This window comes from Hydractinia symbiolongicarpus, chromosome 1 (genome assembly GCF_029227915.1).
Source record: "Hydractinia symbiolongicarpus strain clone_291-10 chromosome 1, HSymV2.1, whole genome shotgun sequence".
NCBI classification, from domain to species: domain Eukaryota; kingdom Metazoa; phylum Cnidaria; class Hydrozoa; order Anthoathecata; family Hydractiniidae; genus Hydractinia; species Hydractinia symbiolongicarpus.
In genome coordinates, this window is record NC_079875.1 from 41,218,580 (window position 1) to 41,227,444 (window position 8,865).

Below are 8,865 nucleotides of genomic sequence, written 5' to 3' on the forward strand. Positions count from 1 at the left end.
TTGTATACTTTTGACTATACTGGCCGAGTCCGGGATTTACGGGAAATCGCAGGTTTTTGTTTGCCGGCGATTAAACTTCTTTTATTCAGCGTCTCATAAAAAATGAAAACATTTTTAAAAACTACAAGTCTCATGGGCTTTAGTGGTGAAATAATAATTTAAAAAATCGTTCGGGAAATGAGTTTACACCCTGGGTACTTTCTTTGTATACTTTTGACTATACGGGCCGAGTCCAGGATTTACGGGAAATCGTAGGTTTTCGTTTGCCGCCGATTAAACTTCTTTTATTCAGCGTCTCATCAAAAATGAAAACATTTTTGAAAACTGCAAGTCTCATGCGTTTTAGTGGTGAAAAGATAATTTAAAAAATCGTTTTGGAAATGAGTTTACTCACAGGGTACTTTCTTTGTATACATTCGACTATAGGGGCCAAGCCCGCGATTTACGGGAAATCGCGGGTTTTCGTTTGCCGGCGATTAAACCACTTTCATTAAGCGTCTCATCAAAAATGAAAACATTTCTGAAAACTACAAGTCGCATGCGTTTTGGTGGTGAAAAAATAATTTAAAAAATCGTTCGGGAAATGATTTTACTCCCTGGGTACTTTCTTTTTATACTTTTGAATATACGGGCCGAGTCCGGGATTTACGGGAAATCGCGGGTTTTCGTTTGCCGGCGTTTAAACTTCTTTTATTCAGCGTCTCATCAAAAATGAAAACATTTTTAAAAACTACAAGTCTCATGGGCGTTAGTGGTGAAATATTAATTTAAAAAATCGTTTGGGAAATGAGTTTACTCCCTGGGTACTTTCTTGGTATACTTTTGACTATACTGGCCGAGTCCGGGATTTACGGGAAATCGCAGGTTTTTGTTTGCCGGCGATTAAACCACTTTCATTAAGCGTCTCATCAAAAATGAAAACATTTCTGAAAACTACAAGTCGCATGCGTTTTGGTGGTGAAAAAATAATTTAAAAAATCGTTCGGGAAATGATTTTACTCCCTGGGTACTTTCTTTGTATACTTTTGAATATACGGGCCGAGTCCGGGATTTACGGGAAATCGCGGGTTTTCGTTTGCCGGCGTTTAAACTTCTTTTATTCAGCGTCTCATCAAAAATGAAAACATTTTTAAAAACTACAAGTCTCATGGGCGTTAGTGGTGAAATATTAATTTAAAAAATCGTTTGGGAAATGAGTTTACTCCCTGGGTACTTTCTTTGTATACTTTTGACTATACTGGCCGAGTCCGGGATTTACGGGAAATCGCAGGTTTTTGTTTGCCGGCGATTAAACTTCTTTTATTCAGCGTCTCATAAAAAATGAAAACATTTTTGAAAACTACAAGTCTCATGCGTTTTAGTGGTGAAAAAATAAATTAAAAAATCGTTCGGGAAATGAGTTTACTCTCTGGGTACTTTCTTTGTATACTTTTGACTGTACGGGCCAAGCCCGGGATTTACGGGAAATGGCGGGTTTTCGTTTGCCGGCGATTAAACATCTTTTATTCAGCGTCTCATCAAAAACGAAAACATTTTTAAAAACTACAAGTCTCATGGGCTTTAGTGGTGAAAAAATAATTTAAAAAATCGTTCGGGAAATGAGTTTACTCACAGGGTACTTTCTTTGTATACATTCGACTATAGGGGCCAAGCCCGCGATTTACGGGAAATCGCGGGTTTTCGTTTGCCGGCGATTAAACCACTTTCATTAAGCGTCTCATCAAAAATGAAAACATTTCTGAAAACTACAAGTCGCATGCGTTTTGGTGGTGAAAAAATAATTTAAAAAATCGTTCGGGAAATGATTTTACTCCCTGGGTACTTTCTTTGTATACTTTTGAATATACGGGCCGAGTCCGGGATTTACGGGAAATCGCGGGTTTTCGTTTGCCGGCGTTTAAACTTCTTTTATTCAGCGTCTCATCAAAAATGAAAACATTTTTAAAAACTACAAGTCTCATGGGCGTTAGTGGTGAAATATTAATTTAAAAAATCGTTTGGGAAATGAGTTTACTCCCTGGGTACTTTCTTTGTATACTTTTGACTATACTGGCCGAGTCCGGGATTTACGGGAAATCGCAGGTTTTTGTTTGCCGGCGATTAAACTTCTTTTATTCAGCGTCTCATAAAAAATGAAAACATTTTTGAAAACTACAAGTCTCATGCGTTTTAGTGGTGAAAAAATAAATTAAAAAATCGTTCGGGAAATGAGTTTACTCTCTGGGTACTTTCTTTGTATACTTTTGACTGTACGGGCCAAGCCCGGGATTTACGGGAAATGGCGGGTTTTCGTTTGCCGGCGATTAAACATCTTTTATTCAGCGTCTCATCAAAAACGAAAACATTTTTAAAAACTACAAGTCTCATGGGCTTTAGTGGTGAAAAAATAATTTAAAAAATCGTTCGGGAAATGAGTTTACTCCCTGGGTACTTTCTTTGTATACTTTTGATTATGCGGGCCGAGTCCGGGGTTTACGGGAAATGGCGGGTTTTCGTTTGCCGGGGATTATACTTCTTTTATTCAGGGTCTCATCAAAAATGAAAACATTTTTGAAAACTGCAAGTCTCATGGGCTTTAGTGGTGAAATATTAATTTAAAAAATCGTTTGGGAAATGAGTTTACTCCCTGGGTACTTTCTTTGTATACTTTTGACTATACAGGCCGAGTCCGGGATTTACGGGAAATCGCAGGTTTTCGTTTGCCAGCGATTAAACTTCTTTTATTCAGCGTCTCATCAAAAATGAAAAAATTTTTGAAAACTACAAGTCTCATGCATTTTAGTGGTGAAAAAATAATATAAAAAATCGTTCGGGAAATGAGTTTACTCCCTGGGTACTTTCTTTGTATACTTTTGACTATACGGGCCAAGCCCGGGATTTACGGGAAATGGCGGGTTTTCGTTTGCCGGTGATTAAACTTCTTTTATTCAGCGTCTCATCAAAAACGATAACATTTTTAAAAACTACAAGTGTCATGGGATTTAGTGGTGAAATATTAATTTAAAAAATCGTTTTGGAAATGAGTTTACTCACAGGGTACTTTCTTTGTATACGTTCGACTATACGGGCCAAGCCCGGGATTCACGGGAAATCGCGGGTTTTCGTTTGCCGGCGATTAAACCACTTTCATTAAGCGTCTCATCAAAAATGAAAACATTTCTGAAAACTACAAGTCTCACGCGTTTTATGGTGAAAAAATAATTTAAAAAATCGTTCGGGAAATGAGTTTACTCCCTGGGTACTTTCTTTGTATACTTTTGACTACACGGGCCGAGTCCGAGATTTACGGGAAGTCGCGGGTTTTCGTTTGCCGGCGATTAAGCTTCTTTAATTCAGCGTCTCATTAAAAATGAAAACATTTTTAAAAACTACAAGTCTCATGGGTTTTAGTGGTGAAATAATAATTTAAAAAATCGTTCGGGAAATGAGTTTACACCCTGGGTACTTTCTTTGTATACTTTTTACTATACGGGCCGAGTCCGGGATTTACGGGAAATCGTAGGTTTTCGTTTGCCGGCGATTAAACTTCTTTTATTCAGCGTCTCATCAAAAATGAAAACATTTTTGAAAACTGCAAGTCTCATGCGGTTTAGTGGTGAAAAGATAATTTAAAAAATCGTTTTGGAAATGAGTTTACTCACAGGGTACTTTCTTTGTATACATTCGACTATACGGGCCGAGTCCGCGATTTACGGGAAATCGCGGGTTTTCGTTTGCCGGCGATTAAACCACTTTCATTAAGCGTCTCATCAAAAATGAAAACATTTCTGAAAACTACAAGTGGCATGCGTTTTAGTGGGGAAAAAATAATTTAAAAAATCGTTCGGGAAATGAGTTTACTCCCTGGGTACTTTCTTTGTATACTTTTGAATATACGGGCGGAGTCCGGGATTTACGGGAAATCGCGGGTTTTCGTTTGCCGGCGTTTAAACTTCTTTTATTCAGCGTCTCATCAAAAATGAAAACATTTTTAAAAACTACAAGTCTCATGGGCTTTAGTGGTGAAATATTAATTTAAAAAATCGTTTGGGAAATGAGTTTACTCCCTGGGTACTTTCTTTGTATACTTTTGACTATACTGGCCGAGTCCGGGATTTACGGGAAATCGCAGGTTTTCGTTTGCCGGCGATTAAACTTCTTTTATTCAGCGTCTCATCAAAAATGAAAACATTTTTGAAAACTACAAGTCTCATGGGCTTTAGTGGTGAAATATTAATTTAAAAAATCGTTTTGGAAATGAGTTTACTCACAGGGTACTTTCTTTGTATACGTTCGACTATACGGGCCAAGCCCGGGACTCACGGGAAATCGCGGGTTTTCGTTTGCCGGCGATTAAACCACTTTCATTAAGCGTCTCATCAAAAATGAAAACATTTCTGAAAACTACAAGTCTCACGCGTTTTAGTGGTGAAAAAATAATTTAAAAAATCGTTTTGGAAATGAGTTTACTCACAGGGTAGTTTCTTTGTATACGTTCGACTATACGGGCCAAGCCCGGGACTCACGGGAAATTGCGGGTTTTCGTTTGCCGGCGATTAAACCACTTTCATTGAGCGTCTCATCAAAAATGAAAACATTTCTGAAAACTACAAGTCTCACGCGTTTTAGTGGTGAAAAAATAATTTAAAAAATCGTTCGGGAAATGAGTTTACTCCCTGGGTACTTTCTTTGTATACTTTTGACTACACGGGCCGAGTCCGAGATTTACGGGAAGTCGCGGGTTTTCGTTTGCCGGCGATTAAACTTCTTTAATTCAGCGTCTCATTAAAAATGAAAACATTTTTAACAACTACAAGTCTCATGGGCTTTAGTGGTATAATAATAATTTAAAAAATCGTTCGGGAAATGAGTTTACACCCTGGGTACTTTCTTTGTATACTTTTGACTATACGGGCCGAGTCCGGGATTTACGGGAAATCGTAGGTTTTCGTTTGCCGGCGATTAAACTTCTTTTATTCAGCGTCTCATCAAAAATGAAAACATTTTTGAAAACTACAAGTCTCATGCGTTTTAGTGATGAAAAAATAATTTAAAAAATCGTTTTGGAAATGAGTTTACTCACAGGGTACTTTCTTTGTATACATTCGACTATACGGGCCAAGCCCGCGATTTACGGGAAATCGCGGGTTTTCGTTTGCCGGCGATTAAACCACTTTCATTAAGCGTCTCATCAAAAATGAAAACATTTCTGAAAACTACAAGTCGCATGCGCTTTAGTGGGGAAAAAATAATTTAAAAAATCGTTCGGGAAATGAGTTTACTCCCTGGGTAATTTCTTTGTATACTTTTGAATATACGGGCCGAGTCCGGGATTTACGGGAAATCGCTGGTTTTCGTTTGCCGGCGTTTAAACTTCTTTTATTCAGCGTCTCATCAAAAATGAAAACATTTTTAAAAACTACAAGTCTCATGGGCTTTAGTGGTGAAATATTAATTTAAAAAATCGTTTGGGAAATGAGTTTACTCCCTGGGTACTTTCTTTGTATACTTTTGACTATACTGGCCGAGTCCGGGATTTACGGGAAATCGCGGGTTTTCGTTTGCCGGCGATTAAACTTCTTTTATTTAGCGTCTCATCAAAAATGAAAACATTTTTGAAAACTACAAGTCTTATGCGTTTTAGTGGTGAAAAAATAATTTAAAAAATCGTTCGGGAAATGAGTTTACTCCCTGGGTACTTTCTTTGTATACTTTTGACTACACGGGCCGTGTCCGGGATTTACGGGAAGTCGCGGGTTTTCGTTTGCCGGCGATTAAACTTCTTTAGATCAGCGTCTCATCAAAAATGAAAACATTTTTAAAAACTACAAGTCTCATGGGCTTTAGTGGTGAAATAATAATTTAAAAAATCGTTCGGGAAATGAGTTTACACCCTGGGTACTTTCTTTGTATACGTTCGACTATACGGGCCAAGCCCGGGACTCACGGGAAATCGCGGGTTTTCGTTTGCCGGCGATTAAACCACTTTCATTAAGCGTCTCATCAAAAATGAAAACATTTCTGAAAACTACAAGTCTCACGCGTTTTAGTGGTGAAAAAATAATTTAAAAAATCGTTTTGGAAATGAGTTTACTCACAGGGTAGTTTCTTTGTATACGTTCGACTATACGGGCCAAGCCCGGGACTCACGGGAAATTGCGGGTTTTCGTTTGCCGGCGATTAAACCACTTTCATTGAGCGTCTCATCAAAAATGAAAACATTTCTGAAAACTACAAGTCTCACGCGTTTTAGTGGTGAAAAAATAATTTAAAAAATCGTTCGGGAAATGAGTTTACTCCCTGGGTACTTTCTTTGTATACTTTTGACTACACGGGCCGAGTCCGAGATTTACGGGAAGTCGCGGGTTTTCGTTTGCCGGCGATTAAACTTCTTTAATTCAGCGTCTCATTAAAAATGAAAACATTTTTAACAACTACAAGTCTCATGGGCTTTAGTGGTATAATAATAATTTAAAAAATCGTTCGGGAAATGAGTTTACACCCTGGGTACTTTCTTTGTATACTTTTGACTATACGGGCCGAGTCCGGGATTTACGGGAAATCGTAGGTTTTCGTTTGCCGGCGATTAAACTTCTTTTATTCAGCGTCTCATCAAAAATGAAAACATTTTTGAAAACTACAAGTCTCATGCGTTTTAGTGATGAAAAAATAATTTAAAAAATCGTTTTGGAAATGAGTTTACTCACAGGGTACTTTCTTTGTATACATTCGACTATACGGGCCAAGCCCGCGATTTACGGGAAATCGCGGGTTTTCGTTTGCCGGCGATTAAACCACTTTCATTAAGCGTCTCATCAAAAATGAAAACATTTCTGAAAACTACAAGTCGCATGCGCTTTAGTGGGGAAAAAATAATTTAAAAAATCGTTCGGGAAATGAGTTTACTCCCTGGGTAATTTCTTTGTATACTTTTGAATATACGGGCCGAGTCCGGGATTTACGGGAAATCGCTGGTTTTCGTTTGCCGGCGTTTAAACTTCTTTTATTCAGCGTCTCATCAAAAATGAAAACATTTTTAAAAACTACAAGTCTCATGGGCTTTAGTGGTGAAATATTAATTTAAAAAATCGTTTGGGAAATGAGTTTACTCCCTGGGTACTTTCTTTGTATACTTTTGACTATACTGGCCGAGTCCGGGATTTACGGGAAATCGCAGGTTTTCGTTTGTCGGCGATTAAACTTCTTTTATTCAGCGTCTCATCAAAAATGAAAACATTTTTGAAAACTACAAGTCTCATGCGTTTTAGTGGTGAAAAAATAAATTAAAAATTCGTTCGGGAAATGAGTTTACTCTCTGGGTACTTTCTTTGTATACTTTTGACTATACGGGCCAAGCCCGGGATTTACGGGAAATCGCGGGTTTTCGTTTGCCGGCGATTAAACTTCTTTTATTTAGCGTCTCATCAAAAATGAAAACATTTTTGAAAACTACAAGTCTTATGCGTTTTAGTGGTGAAAAAATAATTTAAAAAATCGTTCGGGAAATGAGTTTACTCCCTGGGTACTTTCTTTGTATACTTTTGACTACACGGGCCGTGTCCGGGATTTACGGGAAGTCGCAGGTTTTCGTTTGCCGGCGATTAAACTTCTTTAGATCAGCGTCTCATCAAAAATGAAAACATTTTTAAAAACTACAAGTCTCATGGGCTTTAGTGGTGAAATAATAATTTAAAAAATCGTTCGGGAAATGAGTTTACACCCTGGGTACTTTCTTTGTATACTTTTGACTATACGGGCCGAGTCCGGGATTTACGGGAAATCGCAGGTTTTCGTTTGCCGGCGATTAAACCACTTTCATTAAGCGTCTCATCAAAAATGAAAACATTTCTGAAAACTACAAGTCGCATGCGTTTTAGTGGGGAAAAAATAATTTAAAAAATCGTTCGGGAAATGAGTTTACTCCCTGGGTAATTTCTTTGTATACTTTTGAATATACGGGCCGAGTCCGGGATTTACGGGAAATCGCGGGTTTTCGTTTGCCGGCGTTTAAACTTCTTTTATTCAGCGTCTCATCAAAAATGAAAACATTTTTAAAAACTACAAGTCTCATGGGCTTTAGTGGTGAAATATTAATTTAAAAAATCGTTTGGGAAATGAGTTTACTCCCTGGGTACTTTCTTTGTATACTTTTGACTATACTGGCCGAGTCCGGGATTTACGGGAAATCGCAGGTTTTCGTTTGCCGGCGATTAAACTTCTTTTATTCAGCGTCTCATCAAAAATGAAAACATTTTTGAAAACTACAAGTCTCATGCGTTTTAGTGGTGAAAAAATAAATTAAAAATTCGTTCGGGAAATGAGTTTACTCTCTGGGTACTTTCTTTGTATACTTTTGACTATACGGGCCAAGCCCGGGATTTACGGGAAATCGCGGGTTTTCGTTTGCCGGCGATTAAACTTCTTTTATTCAGCGTCTCATCAAAAATGAAAACATTTTTGAAAACTACAAGTCTTATGCGTTTTAGTGGTGAAAAAATAATTTAAAAAATCGTTCGGGAAATGAGTTTACTCCCTGGGTACTTTCTTTGTATACTTTTGACTACACGGGCCGTGTCCGGGATTTACGGGAAGTCGCGGGTTTTCGTTTGCCGGCGATTAAACTTCTTTAGATCAGCGTCTCATCAAAAATGAAAACATTTTTAAAAACTACAAGTCTCATGGGCTTTAGTGGTGAAATAATAATTTAAAAAATCGTTCGGGAAATGAGTTTACACCCTGGGTACTTTCTTTGTATACTTTTGACTATACGGGCCGAGTCCGGGATTTACGGGAAATCGCGGGTTTTCGTTTGCCGGCGATTAAACCACTTTCATTAGGCGTCTCATCAAAAATGAAAACATTTCTGAAAACTACAAGTCTCATGCG